The following is a 21,394-nucleotide window of genomic DNA, read 5'->3' on the forward strand; positions in this document are numbered from 1 at the left end:
TACAGAATTATTGATACTTCAGGGCGAGTTGCTTCCAGAAGGAAATACAATACCGGCCTCTTTGTATGAGGCAAAAAAGACTTTGTGTGCATTGGGGCTGAGTTATGAGAAAATCCACGCATGCCCCAATGATTGCATCTTGTATAGGAAGGAGTATGAAGATTCAACTAATTGTCCTACTTGTGGTATCTCAAGGTGGAAGGAAACCAAAGATGGATTCTTGAAATAGGGTGTGGCAGCGAAGGTGTTGTGGTATTTTCCTCCAATTCCAAGGTTTAAAAGGATGTTTCAATCACATGAGACAGCTAAGAATTTGACTTGGCATGCTGCTAGAAAATCAATTGACGGTCAGATGTCTCATTCGGCGGATTCCCCGTCTTGGAAACTTGTTGATGATAAATGGCCCGAGTTTGGTAATGAGCCGAGAAACTTGAGATTGGCTCTTTCATCTGATGGATTCAATCCCCACAGTTCTCTAAGTAGCAGATATAGTTGCTGGCCAGTTATCTTAGTTACATATAATCTCCCACCATGGCTGTGCATGAAACGAAAGTTCATGATGTTGACTTTATTGATTTCCGGTCCTAAACAACCCGGAAATGATAAAAACCAAATTCTCTCAAATATGGGTTTTTATGGTGTCATTCAAGAAATTTGGGACCTTGACTACCAAAAGTTTACAATCCCAGTCTTTAGGTGCGATTGGATAGATAGTACTTCCGGCCTTGTAGTCGACGAACTTGGATTTACCCTTGTAGATTTGAGTAAAATTGGACATAGGAATGACCAATTTGTTTTGGCTTCTCAAGTCAAACAAGTATTTTTTGTTGACGACCCGATGCATCATGGTTGGTCGGTAGTGTTATCAGCGCCTAATAGAGAATATAATGATGATGTTATTGGTGATGATGTCTTAGGTGATGTGAGAATTGAGTGTGAGCCATTTACTAGAGGGATGCCAAATGTTGACACATTTGATGAACTAGTGGGTGAGTTTGGGAGTCAAAATATTCGAGATGGGTGTGAAGATATATGGATTGAATGATGCTCTTGTAATTTATGAAATTATTTATGCCCTAAACAGCACTACTGTATGACATTAATTTTGCAATAAATTGTAATGTGTTTTCTTCACTTTCATTATGCAGGTTTTGGACACAAAACAATCAGTACATAAAATACTGGTTCAGTATTATAAAATGACGGTCCTTATAAAACTGTGAAAAACAGACGTCTGTTGCCATAAAATTGTCAATCAAAAATGACGTTTTGGAGCATTCAACGACGGCATTGAATTTACCGACGTCTAAAAGCGAACTAAAAGTGAAAAAAGACGACGTTATTGTGAAACAGTTATTAACGATATCACGTCGGAGAAGGATAAAGAGCCGACATGTAATTACAAATAACATGACTTCAGTACAATAATACCGACGTCTTGGATGGATTAGACGACTATTATTTTACTAAAGACGACGTATAAATAGAGAAACACGGCTGTCTTTTACATGATCACGACGTTGTATATCACATACTACGTCGTTTATAGAAATAAATATGTCGTAAGTCATGAGCCTAACATATTTTCCACGTCGGTTATGTAAATATATAAGACGTAGTAAATATTAATAACGTCGTATTTTATTTATTTAAAGACGTAGTATATACATACACACGACTGCGTTTGTATAAAATAGGTCGTCTATTCTTCTAAATGAAAATTTTTTGGTTCATTTTTCAGTATACAGACGTCGGTTGTTTTTGTAAATGACGTTGTTTATTATAACAACGACGGTGATTTACCTTAACCGCTATTTCCACGTCAATATTAATGGAAAAAGTGAAGTAACAATACTATTTCACGACGGTTATATAAATATATTCGACGTCGTATGATTTAATAACGTCATATTTTATTTATTTAAAGACGTAGTGTTTTCTTTTACACGACGAATGTTGTATAAAATAAGTCGTCTATTCTTCTCCATGACAATTTTTTGGTTCATTTTTCAGTGTACAGACGTCGGTTTTTTTTTGTAAATGACGTTATTTGTTATAACAACGACGGTGATTTACCCTAACCGCTATTTCCACGTCAATATTAATGTAAAAAACGAAGTGGCATTACTATTGCACGACGGTTATATAAATACATTGGACGTCGTATGATTTAATAACGTCATATTTTATTTATTTAAAGACGTATTGTATTCTTTTACACGACGGAGGTTGTATAAAATAGGTCGTCTATTCTTCTCCAGGACAATTTTTTGGTTCATTTTTCAGTATACAGACGTCGGTTGTTTGGTTGTTAATGACGTTGTTTGTTATAACAACGACGGTGATTTCGCGTCGTGGTTTTACTTTGCAAAAGACGTCGATCGATTTTACGACGGTTTGAAAACCAAATTCACGACGGTGAATTCCCGTCGTCTTTTGCCTTTTTTGTAGTAGTGAGAATAAAAAAAAAACAAATTTTGTGTTCCAAAGAAAGGATTTTGTGTTTCAAAGAACATTTCTCAACTTTTTCTAGCCCCAAAATGATTGCAACATGTTCCAGATGTGTTGCAGAAGTTGTTTTGATCATCAGATGACTTTAAAACCCAGAAAATTGGAAAAGAACTTATTATGTTCTTTTTTGGTCAAAATCAAATTTTTGCCTAATTTCTTTTTTGATGTTTTTCAGGTAAATTTGAAGCCACTAACATGTTTAAAATGGTAATTATGATGATTGAAATCAGGTTTGGTGGTCTCAAGTGGTTTACATGACATTTTAGGAAGATTTGAAGTTGAAAGGTGGCCTAAAACCCAAAAAAGCCCATCTACTGTTTGCCTAGAAATTTGAAGATTGTTCGTCACGAAAAGGTTTTAGAGGCGACCGTTCATCAGATTTTACATCACTAAAGCATTTCAATGACAATGTTCATCTGATTTTTCGTCGCTAAAGGTCAATTTTCCAGAATTGTTTTTATTTCATTCCACATCAATTTAGATCCATTCTATTCGTGATCAGAGATTTCTAGGAGATATTTCGGGTGTGTCCTTTTCCTTTTGATGAAATTTCTTTTTTTGTAAGAAATTGGGACTCATAAATTCATGCATATTTGTTTGCAAAATCACAAAATTCCTCTAACTTTTGAAAAAAACAATACATAAAAATAAAAAATTTGTTAAATCTTTCACTTTCTCTTACTAATAGTGATGTATATGTAATGTTTTATTATATTTCTTTAACTAAAGTGTTGCCATGAAAGTTTATGTGTCATAATTATAGCACTTCACATAGCCATGCTACAAGTATTTTGATGGACAAGGTAGCTATACTTGGATGATTGTGGAGAAATAGTGGAGACTACCCTTGTGAGATACTTGAGCCGAATTGTCATTCCTTGAGAGAGTATTTTGGATTATTCTTATTCATTATTTTCTTTTTTTCTTTCTTATTTAGATTGATCTCATTGGTGAAGGGTGATTTGTAGATTCCCTTCGCAGCTTCAACGACCAATTCGGTAGGTGTTTGCGGTTTGTATCCTTTCACAATCCTTTCAATTTGCCTTCGTAGCTCGCTGTCTTTGGACTTTTTCAATTCCCTCCTTTGGTCCTAGTGGTCTTCAAGGTCATTGTGTTGATCATCGGAGTGGATACTTTTTGTGGAACTTTCATCAGATAATTCTATCCTCTCTTTCCTTTTGCTCCCCTTAGGCCTTCTCCAACCCATGATGGGCTAAACCCAAATTTCCCCCCTCCAAAAAGTGACTATTTGGGTTTTGCCCGAACTGAAATAGTTTTTTCTCCCAACCCTCCAGACTCAAATTTTAAGTCCGTAACTTTATTAAATTGTTTAAGAATGGTTTAAGTCTAATTTTTTTTATGGAAAACTTTTCGTCATTAATCTTTTTAAATAACATCATAATTTAATTTTTTTGAACAATTTGACCTAAAAAAAAAATGAAATTCCATAAATTTAATTTTATTCCAAAAGTAAACACACAACATAAAATAAAAAAAACACACAAGATAATTGAAACACAAAAGGAGGATTGAAACAATTGTTGACCTCATTCACCATCTCCAAAGCTCCTCCAAAGGTGATTGATCAAATCATGTCGGAGACTCTGATGCATATGTGGAGATCGAACTCTATTATGACGAATCATGTATTCAAATAGAGTCTGCCTATCTTGGTGGTACTCGTATGTAATGCTTGGCTCCAACTCATATTGTCTTGCTCTGGCCCTCCTGGATCGTTGTGGACACATATCCTCATCGTCAGATTCCTCTTCAACATATTCGTACTCATCCTCCACAATCATGTTGTGCAAAATTATACACGTCATCATGATTGAGTGGAGGTTATCCTTGCACCACATACGTGCTGGGCCCCGAACAATAGCCCATCGAGCCTGTAGTATTCCAAATGCTCTTTCAACATCCTTTCTGTACGCTTCTTGCATTTGTGCAAAAAGCCTCTTCTTTGGGTTATCAGGGGAAGATATGGTCTTCACCAAAGCAGCCCAACAAGGGTAGATCCCATCTGCCAAATAGTAGCCCAAATGGTATTGATTTCCATTAACAATATTCAACATGAAGAGCCACTCCATGTACCACATCATTGAACAATGGAGAACGAGCTAAAATGTTGATATCATTGTTGGATCCAGCGGCTCCAAAAAAGGCATGCCATATCCATGTGTCGTACGAGGCCACGACCTCTAGCACAACAGTGGGTTTTTTTTTTTTGTGACCGGTAAATTGGTCTGCCCAAGAAGATGGGCAGTTCTTCCATTCCCAGTGCATGCAGTCAAGACTTCCTAACATGCCTGGGAAGCCTCGACTGCTTGCATTGTGCAATAGCTTGTAAAGGTCAGCTAGATTTGGAGACCTGAGGTACCATTGGCCATACACGGCTTCAATAGCGCAACAAAACTTACAGAGTGACTCAAGAGCTGTGCTTTCACCCAATCTACGGTACTCGTCGATCGCGTCAACTGAGCATCCCCATGCGAGCATACGAAAGACATCGGTTAACTTTTTCTCAGGGGATAGCCCTTGTCGGCCGAGCCCGTCTTTTTTTAGGCGAAAATATGGCTCGTGGTTGACAACATCATTCAAGATGCGGTAAAACAACTCTTTCCGCATTTGGAACCGTCTACGAAAATCCGTAGTATGAAAATGTGGCCTTTCAATGAAGTAGTCGGACATGAGATTGTGATGGTGATCTTCCCTCTCACGGTTCTTGTACTCACGACCAACTACCGACCCACCATTTTTGGTGGCTTCATTCTCCAGTGAAGTATGGTGGACAATGGATTCTATCACTCTGTGATGATGTTCTTCATCATCTGAATCATCATCAAACATAAAGGAAAAGATGGTCTTGCCACGGTTATCCATTAAAAGCTTCAAATGATATGAAAAGTATGAGAATGAAGAAGATGATGTGCTTGAAATGATATCAAAAATATGAGAATGAAAGGAGATTGATGAGATTGACAAAGGAAAAATAAATTGAGAAATAGATAAAATGTTTTTGGTAGATTATTTGAGAAATAGATGGGTATTTATAGAGTTTGGAGTGAGTTTTAGGGTTGGATCTGATCTAGATTAATTTAAAATATTATTTTGACCGTTGGATTTAAATTTCAGCCGTTGGATCTTTTTTTTTACCGTTAAAATAGCATAGATTTAATTCCCATCGTTGATTTAAGTTATATGTACATACAAAAAAAAAAACAAACAAACAACAACATTATTCAAATGCTGCCGTTGGATTCCAACGACAACTCCATGGGACAGCAACAAGTGGCGCAAAGAGAAGACATAAGGCAGCTGCAAATTTGGAGGTGGGGCCCACGTCAGAATCTTTGCACATGGGGGTGGGTTTGAGATGCAGGTGGGCTCCACAAAAAGATTTGGGTCCAGGCAATACATGGACTGATATTTGGGTCCAAATTTGGGTTTTCCCAAATTTTGGGTCCATCATTTTGTTGGGTTGTGAGAGGTTTTGGGGGATATTTTGGGTTTAAGTCCTTGGGTTGGAGATGGCCTTAGGGCCTTCTAGATGTGACATATGGTTGCCCTTGAACTTCTCCAAAGCTTTGGCCGCCATCTTCTTCGTTTCACACAACTCCTTCAATATCTTTTTAAACCAGATGGCTACGAGGCTGGGTTCTCCTTCCTCGGAATTTGATCTCACATATGTGGATTTGGGGTTGGATTGGGTTAGAGCGTCTTGTGTAGATTTAGCCATTGATTGATTTTGAGAGAGTTCCCACAGACAACGCCAACTGTTCGAGCAAAAATTATTACAATAAGAATATCTTTCACAAGTTCTCGACTTTACCTCACACACAAGATAAGTGAAATATCCAACCGACGCTCCTTCGAAATCAAATGAGAAAGGGTGGGGTACCTGCCAAAGATACTACGATACTTAAGTCAATTTTTGTATGTATCTAAATGCACGAGTTAATTTAAAACTGCATACCTTCGTCTGGTTGTGAAACTTCACCTTTATACCTAATGAGAACCTTAGGATGCAAGCTCCACTTTACACGTCTTATGCCCACTTTCGCCCTTTTTCGGTTAATGAAAGTTATGTGGGATCAACCCTCAACCATGTTTGTCTTGTTCCGCAATCTACATGGATATGGGAGTGCGAGTGTTTGAATATACCCATGAATCCACGTCGGGCTATTCGTGTATGAGCCCATATGGGATAGTGCACATGTGAACCCACGTTGAGGGATGCGCATCTAAACCTATGTTGGGTGGTGCACATATGAACTTGCATTGGGTTAATGCACATCCGAACCCACGTCGGGCTAATGCATATATGAACCCACATTGGGCTAATGCACATATGAACCCAAGCTAATGCGCATACGAACCCGTATTGGGTTGTGCCTAAATTCAATCCCGTGATGTGGCGGATCGGTAGTGAATTATTTTGCTCCCACATTGCCCCTTTTTTTCCTCTTGCCACATCCCTTGTGAATGGCAGAGGGTAAAATAAATTATTAAATGTCCTATAAATTTACTAATTCACAAATTTATTATACATACTTTTGACTTATCACTAATATAACTTTAATTTTCTATTTCTAGAAGTAAATGGCAGCTGAGTTGGAGAAAAGTGAAACAACAATTAGCTTTAAGTGCACCTGCTGATACTCCATTAGATCAAATTATGGTGCATGAGGTGCAGCAACTAAGGATCTTGTCTGCAGAGCTTGGGTTGGAAACAGTGGCGGATCTGTGTAAAGGGCAGGGTGGGTGCTTGCCCATCCAAAGTTTTTATTTATTTTAAAAAACCTATATATGTTATAAGGGCAGCTCAAATTTAAAAACTTAAAAGCTAACCCAATATACACATGTTGCCCATCCAACTTCAAAGAGGAAGTGGTCCCATATCTTTTGTCTCTTCTCTTTTGGCACACCAACTTTTCTCTCTTCTATTCTACAGACCCGACGATATCAGCATCCTTTTTCCCTCTCTATTTGCTGCATCTTCCTATTATATTGGCTGGGCAGTGGGCAACTTGGCAAAATCTTGTCCTCTCCTTTCTACAACAACAACTATTTTCTAATTCTCTCATTTTCTATATATATTTAATTATAGTTTTAATTTAAAATTCAATATTCTAGGGTTTACTTAGAGATTGAATTATAATTTTGTGATTTTTTTTAAAATTAATTAGGGCTTTGATTTTAGGAATTTTGTTGAGATGTTTCAATGTTTGATTTGTTGTTTGTTGATATTGTTGAGATGCTATTATTATTAGAATTTATTTTATTTTTTGTTGATATGTTTGATTTAAATTATTTATTTTACATGTTATTCATAGGTTATCTTTGATTATGTCGGATCACAATCAGAATCCCAAGAGAACAAAAAACTTGTTCTCTTTTTTTTAAGAAAAAGAATGACGGGTCGTCATCTAGTACATTGCCTTCTAGCTCTTCTTTATCTATTCCAATATGTGATGAGCAAAATCTTCCCGAGTCTCCTATTATCAAGCCTCAAGTTGAAAGAATTGAATCTCAAAGAGTCGATGATTATCATGATTTTAATATCAATTATCTTGAGCGTGATCCAGGATTACGTTGTCTAATATGCAAATATCCGGTGAAGGAACAAGATAATGTGCGAAGAGCATATATTAATTCATTTAGGACCATATCAACCCGAGTTAGAAGATTATCCAAGCCACTTAGAAGGTCGGGACTTTCGTCGATTTAATAAAAAGTGGTTTGGCCAATTCACTTGGCTTGAGTATTTAGTTGCTAAGAATAAGGTATTTTGTTTTTCTTGTTTCATTTTTGACATGAATCAGTCACACCCAACCTTTATTGTTGATGGGTATAAAAAAATGAAAGAGAATTGATGGGAATCAATGTGCATTTCAACATCATGTAGGCAAGTTAAATTCACCACATCATCTTGCTATGCAAAAGTGGATTAGCTTAAAAACTCCATCTCTTCATATTGAAAAAGTGGTAGAGAAGCAATCAAAGCAAGAAGTGATGGAAAATCAGTTGCGACTTACGACCACAATAGAGGGCATTAGGTATCTAGCAAATCAAGCATTGACTTTTCGAGGCAACGATGAATCCGTTGACTCATCTAATTGGGGCAATTTCATTGAAATCATAAAGTCTTTTGCAAGAATGAATATAGAAGTTGAGAAAGTTGTCCTTGATAAGGCTCCTCAAACTGCTCAATACATTGCGCATGACATACAAAAGCAAATCTTACATATTTTTGCTAACAAGGTGAGGAAGACAATTTGTAAGGAACTTGGGAAGAACAAATTTTGTATTCTAGTTGGTGAATCACTTGATGAATCCAATAAGGAACAAATGGCTATTATTCTAAGATTTGTTGATTGTGATGGATTTATTCGTGATTGCTTCTTCGATATTGTGAGTGTTGTAGACACTAATGCCTTGACTCTTAAAAAAGAGATATACAAAGTGCTTGGTAATAACGACATTCTAGTGGAAAACATGTGTGGTCAAGGGTATGATGGTGCTAGTAATATGTGTGGTTCATGGAATAGCTTACAAGTATTGTTTCTTCAAGATGGTCCATATGCATATTATGTGCATTGCTTTGCTCATCGCTTGCATTGGCATTAAATGGTGCAGCTAAAGATGTGAAAGTATTATGAAGATTTTTTTTAATGTTGACTAACATTGTGAATTTTGTTAGTGCTTCTATTAAGCGCTGTAGTGAGTTAAACTTAATTTGAAAAGTTGAACTCAATGGATTGTTGGATTCTGGAGAACTTGAGACAAGTAGAGGACTTAATCAAGCTTGTAGTTTGAAACGAGCTGGAGCCACTCGTTGGGGCTCTCATTATGCCTCTATTACAAGTTTGATGTGTTTATTTAAAGAGACTAAATTACTTCTTCAAGAAATCAGTGATCATGGACCTAACCAACAATTTCGTGGCAATGCTGAGAGTAACTATATTGCTATGATGTCTTTTGAGTTTGTGTTTTCATTGGTTTTGACTAATAAAATTATGGGATTGACCTATTTTCTTTGTCAAGTATTTCAGACCAAAACTCAAGACATTGTAAGTGCTTTAAATTTGTTGAAAACACAAAAATGCAGCTTCAAGATATGAGGGTACATGGCCGAGATGATGTATTTTGTAGTGTGGTATCATTTTGTGAACTACATGGTGTTGATGTTCCTAATATGGGTGCTCGTTATATGACGAGCACACATCGTTCTTGTCAATGAAAAGATTTTATTACATTTGAGCATTACTATCGCTTTGATGTATTCAATGATGTTATAGATTGCATGTTAAAGGAGTTAAATGACCGATTTCCATAGCAAACTGTTGAACTTCTTATTCTTAGCTCAGCATTGGATCCTCGTAATTCATTCAAGTCATTCAATATTGAGCATATATGTAAACTTCCTGAGAAATCCTATCCTGCTGATTTCCTACCAAATAAGTTGAAAGATTTGGAAATAGAGTTGAGGTATTTTCAAAATGATGTACATCGCCTTCCTTGCTTTAAGGAAACCAACACTCTTCCTCATTTATGTCAACAATTAGTGGAAACAAGTTTGGTAGAGAACTATTTTTTGATCAACAAGTTGATTCGGTTGGTGTTGACTCTTCCCGTTTCTACATCAACAACGAAACGAGCTTTTTCATGTATGAGAATTATTAAGAATTGGCTTCGAAGCACCATAGCTGATGAGTTTCTTGCTAATTGCATGACCTTCCACATTGAAAGAGAGTTTGATAATAGTATCACTAATGCATCAATAATTGAGGAATTTAAGACTTCTAAGTCTCGCAGGGTAAAATTTTAGATTTAATTAGTGATGTTTTGTATTACATTTACTTGTGGTTTTTTTTTTTTTGTTGTTAAGCTTTTATTTATGTATGGGTTAATGACCTAAATGGTCCCCAAACTATGGCCTCAGTATCATTTTGGTCCACCAACTAAAAATTTCAATTTAAACGTCCTTCAACTCTTCATAATATACCCAAATGGTCCATCCGTTACGGATTCCGTGACTTCTCATAACGTGATGGGCACGTGATGGCCTCGTGACTGAGTTTTGAAGGGCATATTTGACTTTTTGAGAAGCCCTATCGTTGAGAACGAAAATATCTCCATTTTTCTCTTCGTTTCTCTCATTTTCCCACGAAAACCATCGACTGAAAGGGATTCTAAGGCTTGTTCCAGAATTGGTCGATGCTGTAGTAGTGTGCGAGTCGTTGAATTGGTGAAGTTAGTGTGTAATTTCAGTGTTAGTTTTGGAGTTCGAAATTGGGAGTTAGGGTTAGGGTTTGAATTTGGGGATTTTGGAGATTTTTGGAAATTCACTAGTTGCTGATAATGGAGTTCGAATTCCGTTCGGGTGGAAAGACTCCCAAAATACGGTAAGGGCTTCTATAATGCATTTTATGTTGTTTTTGTTTGGAAATGGATGAAATGGATGAGTTGTATGTTGTCTTTATGCGTAAAAGTAATCTTTTTCTGTGTATGTGTTCTGTTGTTTGATTGGTTTATGTTTAAAGTAAGGGTAAAGGAATCATTTTCTTGTATGTGGATTTGGCTTTTGCTACATTGACTGCAGAGTGTAAGCTTTATGTCTGTGGTCCCTTGGTTGTGGTTGCCGTATGTTGAATATGGGGTGTTTTTAAACGTCTGTGGTCCCTTGGTTGTCTGCTTCACACCCAACTAAACGATGACTTTAGAATAACAATAAAACTAAACTAAACTATGTCTGCTTAACAACAAAAGTATGACTTTAGAATAACATACTATTGTTTCAATTTTGCAGCTACCAATGGAATGTGCACTCTAAAATTACGTCATGGGGGCTGGTTTCAAAATGGGGTTTATAAAAAGGGTAAGGTCTGTTATTTGGACAATATTATAGAGGATTTTCTGTCCTTGTTAGATTTACTGAAAATTGGGAAAGGTCTTGGGTATGATGTTGACATTTCTCAAGTTGAGCAACGTTTGGAAATTAGGTGTGAAAATGTTGTGGGTGGACTGGAGCTTGTTACATTAGATGCAACAATTGTTGAAATGGTTGGTCACATACCATCCAATAAGGTTATTGTGTTATACTATAGTGAGATTCAAGAGTATGAGTATGATGCAGATGCAGAGAATTGTGATGGAGAAGAGAGACTCAGAATTACCAAGTGAATGAGGTGGCTTATATTGAAGTTGGAGATGAGGAGACTTTTGAGAAAGTTGGGACAAAAGTGGCAAATGAAGATGCCATCAAAGATGTACCAAATGAAGATGCAGGGGCAGAATTACCAACTGAAGATGCAGGGGCAGAAGATGTAGGAGCACATGTGACAATTGATAATGAAGGGGCAGAGGCGCCAAATGAAGATGAAGAAGAAGATTCAGAAATTAAAGACAATGATTATGAGTTCAGTGAAAATGAGGCAGAGGGCAGGCCAACAGTTGGAGAGAATGTAGTGGATGAGGGGACTAGTCATGGGGCTCCAAGAGAGGTGTCATCAGATGGTGCTAACACATCAGAATTTGACACTGGAAGTGAGACTGAAGATGATGGTAACGGTAGAAAAAAGAGAAAACTGCCAAAGTTTAAGCAGTATAGAAGAGGTGTGGATTTGAAAAATCCTGAGTTTAGATTGGGAATGAAGTTTGCAAACAAAAAACTACTGATAGAGGCTATCAAGGAGCATGCAATTATACATGGTAGGGAGGTGAAATTGATAAAAAACGACAACAGACGAGTTCAAGCTAAATGTGTGAAAGGGTGTTCTTTCCTGGTATATGGATCAAAGATTAATATAGAGGAAGGGACATTTGCAATAAAAACTTTGAGCCTACAACATCAGTGTGGAAGAGTGGATGTTCGCACCACTTTGCAAAACCCAAGGGAGGTGTCGTATAGCAGTGTAGCTCGGAAGTCCGAGTGTCGTATCCACAGAGAGCAGTGTAAAGAAAATAACAGAGATGAAAAAGAACAATTATGATTGAGAGGTAGATTTATGCAAGATTTGATTTAGAGAAAATTTAATTGATTAAAACACTAAGGCATTGGGTTTCCACTTTTAACATAAGCATGCAACTCTTAATAATTTGATCCACAAAATATTTTCCTTTGTAGTTGTTCAAAATAATTAAAGCCCTTTTTAATTTCCTTTAGAAGTATTCTAAGCATAACTTGTACCATTGGCAACAAACTATCAAAAAATAATCTTCATCAAAATTATATTAATCTTTAGTAATTCTCTTCTCTTTTAAAAGCATGAAAATTTTTACTACACAATGGGAAAAACATGATTGAACCCATGAAATAGATTATCAAACATTCATCAATTAATTAAAAAGAAAACTACAAATTCCATTTGAACAAAAACTACAAATTCACATTAAAGCTTAAGTTTGGATCAAACTAATAAAAATTACACACTTATATTAAAAGCTTTCCCCCTAGCCTTAGCTAGGGAGTTAGTTCCCCATAAAATAAAACTAAAACAGAAATTTAGAACTAGAAGAATTGGAGGAAGGAGAGAGAGCTCAAGAGAAGATTGTGAGCTTGGTGTATTTTCCTTCTATGGCAACACTCTATTTATAGAGAATGGGAATTGCTCATGTTGCAACTTGCTTTGATTAAACTATTATTCCACCTTGCTACTACCAAGTGTTTCACCCGTCAATTGCCATCAAATGCTTCCTTTTGCTTAATTCATTGTGTTGATGACTCCACTTCCTCTTGCTTTTGTTATTCAATCTCTTTTATTTTGGCTAAGTGCGGCACCTTCTATCTTCATTCTTCATTTAATTTGCTGCACTCATAAATTTATTATTCCATGATTCCAAATCTTCTCAAGCCACCATCCAAACAACAATTGTTTACTTCCATTAAGTCTTGTTTGTTGCTTCATCCACTTCATGTTTTTCTTTCTTACTCTTTTATGTGCGGTGGGTATGAACATAGCCAATGAACCTCAAAGTCTAGCTACAAAGAGATAAACACACAAAATAATATCAAATTAAATAAAATTAGTTACTAACAAATATAATGTAGGGATAATAAATGTGATAATTATGTACTCATCAGTGGACAAGCTTAGGCATACCACATCAAAATGGCTTTGTGACAGATATGCAAACAAGCTGAAGCGCAAGTCAGACTTAGATCTGAAATCATTTCAAGAAGATGTGCTGGAAGACTACAAAATAAATGTCACAAAACTTCAAGTTTATAGGGCAAAGAGGCTAGCCAGAGATTTAAATGAGGATGCTTTCGAAGAACAGTATGCTAGGTTGTGGGATTATGCAGAACAATTGAAATCAGCAAACAGGGGTAGTACAGTGAAGATTAAAACTCAGATGGTGAAGGGTGAGACAGTGTTTCAAAGGATATATGTGTGCTTGGCTGGCTGTAAGAAGGGATTTTTACAAGGTTGCAGACCTGTTATTGGTGTTGATGGCTGCCATTTGAAAGGGAGGGCATCCTGGACAGATCTTGACGGCTGTTGGGGTGGATGGGAACAATGGTTATTTCCCAATAGCTTATGCAGTGGCTGATATTGAGAGTAAAGACTCTTGGATTTGGTTTTTCAATCTTCTTATTGAAGATTTAGGGATTACAAATGGAAAAGCTTGGGTAGTGATTAGTGACAAACAAAAGGGACTTGTACCTGCCATTGAGACAGTACTTCCAACTGCAGAGCACAGGATGTGTGTGAGACACTTGTACAGTAACTTTAGAGCATCACATATTGGTCTTGCTCTGAAACATATATTATGGGCTGCAGCAAGAGCTACAACTGTCCCTTGGTGGGAGGCAGAAATGGAGAAGATGAAAAATGAGGATGAGGAAGCTTGGAAGTGGTTGAAGAAGAGACCTGCAAAAAATTGGAGCAGATCTCACTTCCAGTCACATTGTAAATGTGATCTTTTGTTGAATAATCTATGTGAAAGTTTCAATGCAGCCATACTAGATGCAAGGGATAAGACAATTTTGAGTTGCTTAGAGAGGATAAGGGTGTATGTGATGCTTAGGATGGCTAGTAGGAGGTCTGCATGTAAGAATTGGAGATACTCTGTTGGGCCGAGGATCTTCAAGATAATTGAGAAGAACAAGCTAGGTGCATCACAATGCATTCCTAGATTGGCTGGTGAGAAATTGTATCAAGTGAGCCACATTTATGGTGGAGAATTTGTGGTAGACCTTAGAGCAAAGACATGCTCTTGAAGGAGGTGGAATTTATGTGGAATACCATGTCCCCATGCAATCTCAGCAATATTTCAAAGATGTGAAAACCCAATTGCTTATGTGGATGATTGTTATAAGCTGGAGACTTATATGAAGGCTTATGAACCAGTGATTCACCCCATCCCTTCAATGGACCAATGTAGTAAATGTGGCCTTCCTCCAATTAAACCTCCACTGTATAAGCAACAACCAGGTAGGCCTAAAAGAGTTAGGACGAAGGAGCCTGGTGAGGTTGAAATACCAGCCCCCATCCCACCAAACCCTATGCCTCCAAATTATGTTGCCCCACCAGCCAAGCTTAGAAGGGTTTTCATTGAAATAAGATGTCGTGTATGCGGTCAAAAAGGCCATAATAGAGCAACATGTGACAGACAAAACAATGAAACCCAAGAGGTATGACTGTTAGACACCTTGTTTAGTTCTATGTTTAGTTCTATGTTATTTCATCGAAATAATTTTGTTAAACATTTGCAGGTTAATGCTTCTTTAGCTCAAATGGAGCAAGGTTCTTTTTCACAACCAGGTTATACCACAGTAAGAGGGAGAGGCATAAACAGAGGGAGAGGCATAAGCAGAGTAAGCTTTGGTTGCTCTTGTTGTTTTAAATTGCAAAAGTCATTAGGGAACTGAAATCTTTTATTTTTTTAAGATGGCTAGAGGTAATGGAGAAAGAGGGAGAGGCATAAGTAGAGGACGAGGCAATGTTGCTCAAGCCCCTGTTTACCCAAATTCACAAGAAAGTGTAAGTTTTATTTTCTCAAAACTTCAATTTTGTATTGCTTATGTCTTTGGAAAACAATAAAGATCACTCACTTTTTCAGGTGACAAGAGGTAATGGAGAAGGAGGTTTACCATCGTCAAAGCTAAATGCAATTAGAGGAAGAGGCTTAGGAATAGGCATAACTGGAGGAAGAGGCTTACCATCTTCACGGCCAACTGTAGGTTTTTGTCTTTTGGTTCAATTGTTACTCATTTCACTAATTGCCAATTTTCCACCTATTATACACCTGACATTACTATATTGTTTAGGTGGCAACAAGAAGCAGACAAGGAGGACCAGATTTGGACAACATTTCCCATGATAATAACATGGCCTCCAAATAGGGGAAATTATTGCCAAGTGTGCTATTGGTTGTATATTTTGGGATATGTAATTGTCTGGCCAGAGGGATTTTGTGACAAAAGGACTGATTCTGACTTTAGAACTCTGTAATTGACTTGGGATATGTAATTGGTATTGGTTTTGAAGGGCTAGAACTCTGTAACTGCTTGCCTATTATGGGTTAGGTACTTTTTTGGGCAGGAGACTTTTGTGTGCTTTGTGTAATTGGTTTTGAGCTAGAACAGCTCAAACCGTGTAATTGGTTGTCTATTTTGGTTTATGTACTTTTCTAGGCAGGTGCATTTTGTGTCCTTGATCTAACTGGTCTTGAGTTTTAAGGCCTCAAGCTCTGTAATTGGAATTGGAATGTTTATATGGATGTTCATTTTGTAAATTGCCTGTGTGGTCAACAATGTTACCATCTTTCATTTTGGTTGCTCTTGTAAATTGCCAGCTGCATTTTGGTTGCTCTTGGATGTGAATGGAACATTTTGGTTGCTCTTGTAAATTGCCACGAGCATTTTGGTTGCTCTTGTAAGCTTTGGTGCTCTTCACCATTTACATTCAAACCACATTATCCCATATATTCAAATCCCAATTCCAGAAAATTTGAGAACACTAATGCACATTCATTCTACACTTGAAACAAAAGTTTCACCATTACATTCAAAGGAACAAACCTCATAACAATTAAAACTTTCCACCCATCACAAATGTTATAAACAAACCCCAAGACAAAATCAAGGAAACCCACATTATCAATTGTCTTTGCCCATGACCCCATTTCAAAACCTTTTTTTCCTGAACCATTTCTTTCAATTTCTGCTGTAGTTCTTTATTTTTTGCTCCCACAGATCTGAATTGTTCTTCCTTTGCTCTACCTTCCTCCTCCATTGCTCTAAACCAGGGACCACTTGTTTTCCTCTTGGACAAGTTTCATTATCCACCCACTCGAAAAAATGCGTACCTCTTTTGCTATTCTGGCAAATCAAACCAGTGATCAATTTCAGACCTCATCAAGCATTTACAAATGGAAAAGAAGAACTTTTGCAACCCAAATAATAACTCACCCAATTTTTATCACAAGCATCGAACCTTCTTCCTGGGTTCAAATCTGTCCACGAAGTCCGACGGATAATCTTCGTCCCACAGGCGCAGTACCGAGTCGTCCCACTTGAGGTCGTTGAAATCTCCGACATTGCGAACCTAGGGTTCTAATTTTGGGGTTTTTCAGGTGGAGCTTATGATGGAAATGGAGGGAATGCATTCCTACGGAATGCTTGGTCGTTTTACAGGACGATACTCACCTAAAAAGACGGTTTTGTCCCTCGATTTCACGGAATAATAAACAGACTTTGACGGATGGACCATTTGGGTATATTATGAAGAGTTGAAGGACGTTTAAATTGAAATTTTTAGTTGGTGGACCAAAATGATACTGAGGCCATAGTTTGGGGACCATTTAGGTCATTAACCCTTTATTTTAGGATAAGGCTTATTATGTCCCCTCTGACTAGGTGTATATTTTTCTGATTATTAATGAAATTCACTCGTACCGTCGAGTTTAGTACGTAAGTTCCACCCAATTGGCTTTCCAATCCTGGATCCACCACTGGTTGGAAAGAGCAAGAAGATGCGGGGTTTGGGTTCTAGTCTTCAAGTGGAGGCTACTTCTCATACAACTTTTGAATTTAATTCCACCAACATCTCTCATGCTTCAAATAAGAAAGTGGAGGAGTTGTCAGGTAAAGTGGATAAACTACTTGATGTCATTCGAAAGAGGCAAGCGCATATCAAAAACTTGCATAAGAAAGGTAAACAAACCTATAAAGTTGATCATGATGATGATGATGATGGCAACAAATTTTTTGTTTATATAAGGCAAGGTCAAAAAGTGACATGGTGAAGTGACACAGTCCTACGGGTGAAAGCACCATTGGTATGGAAAAACACGGTAAAATAGACTCTTATCTTTTTTTCTTTCCATGTTAGGAGTCAAATGGAAGTTAAAATTATATTTAAAGTACTAGAACTTTTATATGAGGTTTTTAGCATGTAATTGAACTTTTTTTAATTAACAAAATATGTTACAAAAGGTGACCAAATTTGGTACTTGAGCGACCTAAAAAGAATGGTCGCCAACCAAGAATGGCTACCTTCATTAGCATTCATCGCAAAGTTCTAAAATGATCAAGAAATTTCGAGTAATTACCGCCAAATATAGAAGCTATTGGCGACCAAATATTTTCATATTTCTGACAAAGATAAGTCGTCGCCATACCTGTTTTGCGATGACTCGGTATTCTTTGGTCACCAAAAATTTAAAATTACGTGCCAATTAAGCAAGACATTAGAGACCACGATTTTGCAAATATGTGACAAGAATAATTGGTCGTAAGTTATGATGCATCACCAAAATTTTAGTTCCGTCGCCAAATCTTTTCAGCCACACAGTTTTGCGACGACTCAGTATTCTTTGGTCACCAAAAATTTAAAATTACATGCCAATTAGGCAAGACATTAGAGACCACGATTTTGCAAATCTGCGACAAATTGGTTGTAAGTTATGATGCGTCACCAAAATTTTAGTTTCGTTGCCAAATCTTTTCAGCCACACAGTTTTGCCGATGACCCTGAGTGACCAAATTTTATGTCGCTGTAAGTTTCCAATGACCAAATTTTAACTTTTAGCGACGAGAAGTGGTGGTCACCAAAAGGATTTGTCCTTGTAGGGTATTTACATTAAAATCTAATGTTTTCTTATAAAGAAAATAATGATTTTGTTTTTCAAGTTTCAAATTTAAAACCCAAACATTAGTCTAGCCATTTTATATTTAAATGTACTTCAAATAAAGATATTGGCCTATTTTCCCAACAAATAATAAATCTTGTTAATATATTCATAATTGTAAATCTCCTCTCTCGATTTCACTGCCTCATTCCTCTTGGATATGACAAGGATCTCTCTCTGTCTCACTCATAACGTCATTTTTCTTAGATCTCATCGAGTCCTCAGCTTTCTAGGTATGAAAATCTCTTAGTGAAATTTGGTATTTTGACAGTTTTTTTTTTTCTCTATTACATAATCTATTGCAATGCGATTTATTTATTTTTTATGCAAATTTTCCCTTTTTTTTTTTTCGGTTTCTTCCTACTTTTTCATTATAATTTTTCGTTTATAGTATTTTGTAGCAATTACTGGTTAGTTGTTATATTATTTTGCCATTAGTGTCGTCCCTTCTTTTGATTGCTACTTTTGATTCAAATAGCTTTTTGGTTGGTCTTGTTGCTATCTATTTTCTTTTGCCTAAATTTGCTGCTTGTTATGGTATTCTAGCTTTGTATTTAACTTGTTTTCTAGCTTGTTGGTTTTGGTATTCTATTGTTTAGGAGATGCTTTGTCCATAATCTATTTGTCATGCCATTACTTCTGCAAAATTTATTAGGGCTATACCCAAACCTAAGTGGCAGATTCTAGCATTATGCCCAAACTATTGGTTATATCTCTTCCGGTAGTAGTGCAATGGTCATACAATTGAACTACTACCACACTACCAAGTAATTATTAAAGATATAATTTAAAACATTTGGCAAAGGGTGAAAGGTAGAATAGACAGAGGGAATCTAGATAAGGAGAAGATTGTGGTTCGTGATAAATATCAGGTGATACTTTCGGAGTAATCATACCAGAGTAAGCTTCTTCCTTTACTTACTTATATATATATTTGATTATTCATGCATCCATGTTTTAACTTTTTTTATGTTTCTTCATGTTTAGGTCGCTAGCATCTTATTCACTTCTTTAGACAAAGCGGCAGAGGTTTTTCTTCCATGTAATTGCCTTTTTGCATCATCGACACAACCGTTCTGTCAATGGAAAAAGGTGGCATACTCATTACAATATCTCTCATAAGGGAACATTTGTGGATATTTGGAATAGTATTAAGGGAATACCATAATTTAAGGATCTTTATTTTTACCTGGCTAGAAACTAGCTACAAAGAACCTGTGTCAACAACAGAAAATGTGAACTTGAGTACTGCAGATGTTCCAACTTCCAACTCGATCTTGGTTGAATACTTTAGAAGTTTTAGATGTTCTAACTTTGAAATTTGTAGATGTTCCAACTACAGAAGCCGCAGTTGTTCGAACTTGGGAAGTCTCAGATGTCACTTCGGTGTTGTGGATGTTCTGACTTCGGAAGTCTCTGATGTTTCGACTTTGGAACTCTCGGACCTTGCCTCCATTAGCCCATGCTTCATCTTCTCCCTATAAATACAAGACCCCCAGCAATGTTCAAAGGGTCCCCGACCAACCAAGCCTCCTATGGAGTAACTTATCTTTTCCTGTCATTTATCTTCATGTCATGCACTTTTAATATCTTTAAATGCTTTCTTAGGAGTAGCGGTAAAGTAAATCCTTCCATCCATCAATATATCATACGACCCTTGATTTTCAAGGCGTTGGAGCACCATCCTGGTTACTATTTCATCCACCCCATATATCATACAACCCTTGCAATCTAGCAAGACGTTGGAGCACCATCCAAATCCATCGACCCCAATCAACAGCCTTGTAGTTGAGGCCGTGGATATGATGGCCGAGAACTGTTCCCCTCTCAGCCACAATTTCTTTGAGCGAAGTTAGATCAAACAGGCGCACTCAATCCATCCATATGCATCCTCATCAAATGCACTGTAGATCGTGCTGGCACGCCCACGCACACCCTATCCAACACAAAGTAGGACGACCTATGTTGGCGCATATCCCCTCAGTCCAGAACACCAGGCCGTAAGATTTGCACAGCCAACATTTATATTTATGTTTTATCATAAATTTCTTTAAATGTTTGTTGTTATTCTCATTTTTCTTAAAACCCAACCACGTGCAGGTCGCATGACAAAAACTTAGATGGACATCCAAAAAAATTGACGACAAAATAGTTGAAGTCCTTAATTTACCAAAAAAAATAGTTCATGAAGGAAATTGATAATTATGGTATAGTTCGAGGGAGTTGTAAGGAAAATTATATGCAAACATGTCTATCAAGTAACTCAAAACACAATGGTCAATAGAAATAAATTGTAGCACATATTTCACTTTTCATAAATTGTCCATTAACATAAATGTTCACCTTTATCGAGCTTTTAACACGATCACTCTATTAATTTAAATTCAAATTTATTAGTAAGCCGAATTAATATTCAAATCACATTATTAACCCAATCTAGATCCTTTAGCTCAATCCAAATGTCTTAGTCCCAATTAGGATAGGGTTGTTGATCTGATTCCCATTAATTATTTACTCTTTTCCTTTTCTTTTATTTTCATTACTTCTACATAAACATACCATTAATATCCAATGCCTTAGTTCCAATCTATGCCAACCAAGTAACAAAACAACTATAGCCCCACTCCTTTCTTTTTGGTGAAACTTAACTCTTCGTTTTGTTGTGCCTCATTATTTCTTTCTTCTTTTGCTCTTTCTTCTTTCTATTTTCTTCATCGTTCTCTCTTTTTCATCTTTTGCATGA

Source organism: Prunus avium, chromosome 2 (assembly GCF_965620075.1).
Source record: "Prunus avium chromosome 2, drPruAviu1.hap1.1, whole genome shotgun sequence".
NCBI lineage: Eukaryota > Viridiplantae > Streptophyta > Magnoliopsida > Rosales > Rosaceae > Prunus > Prunus avium.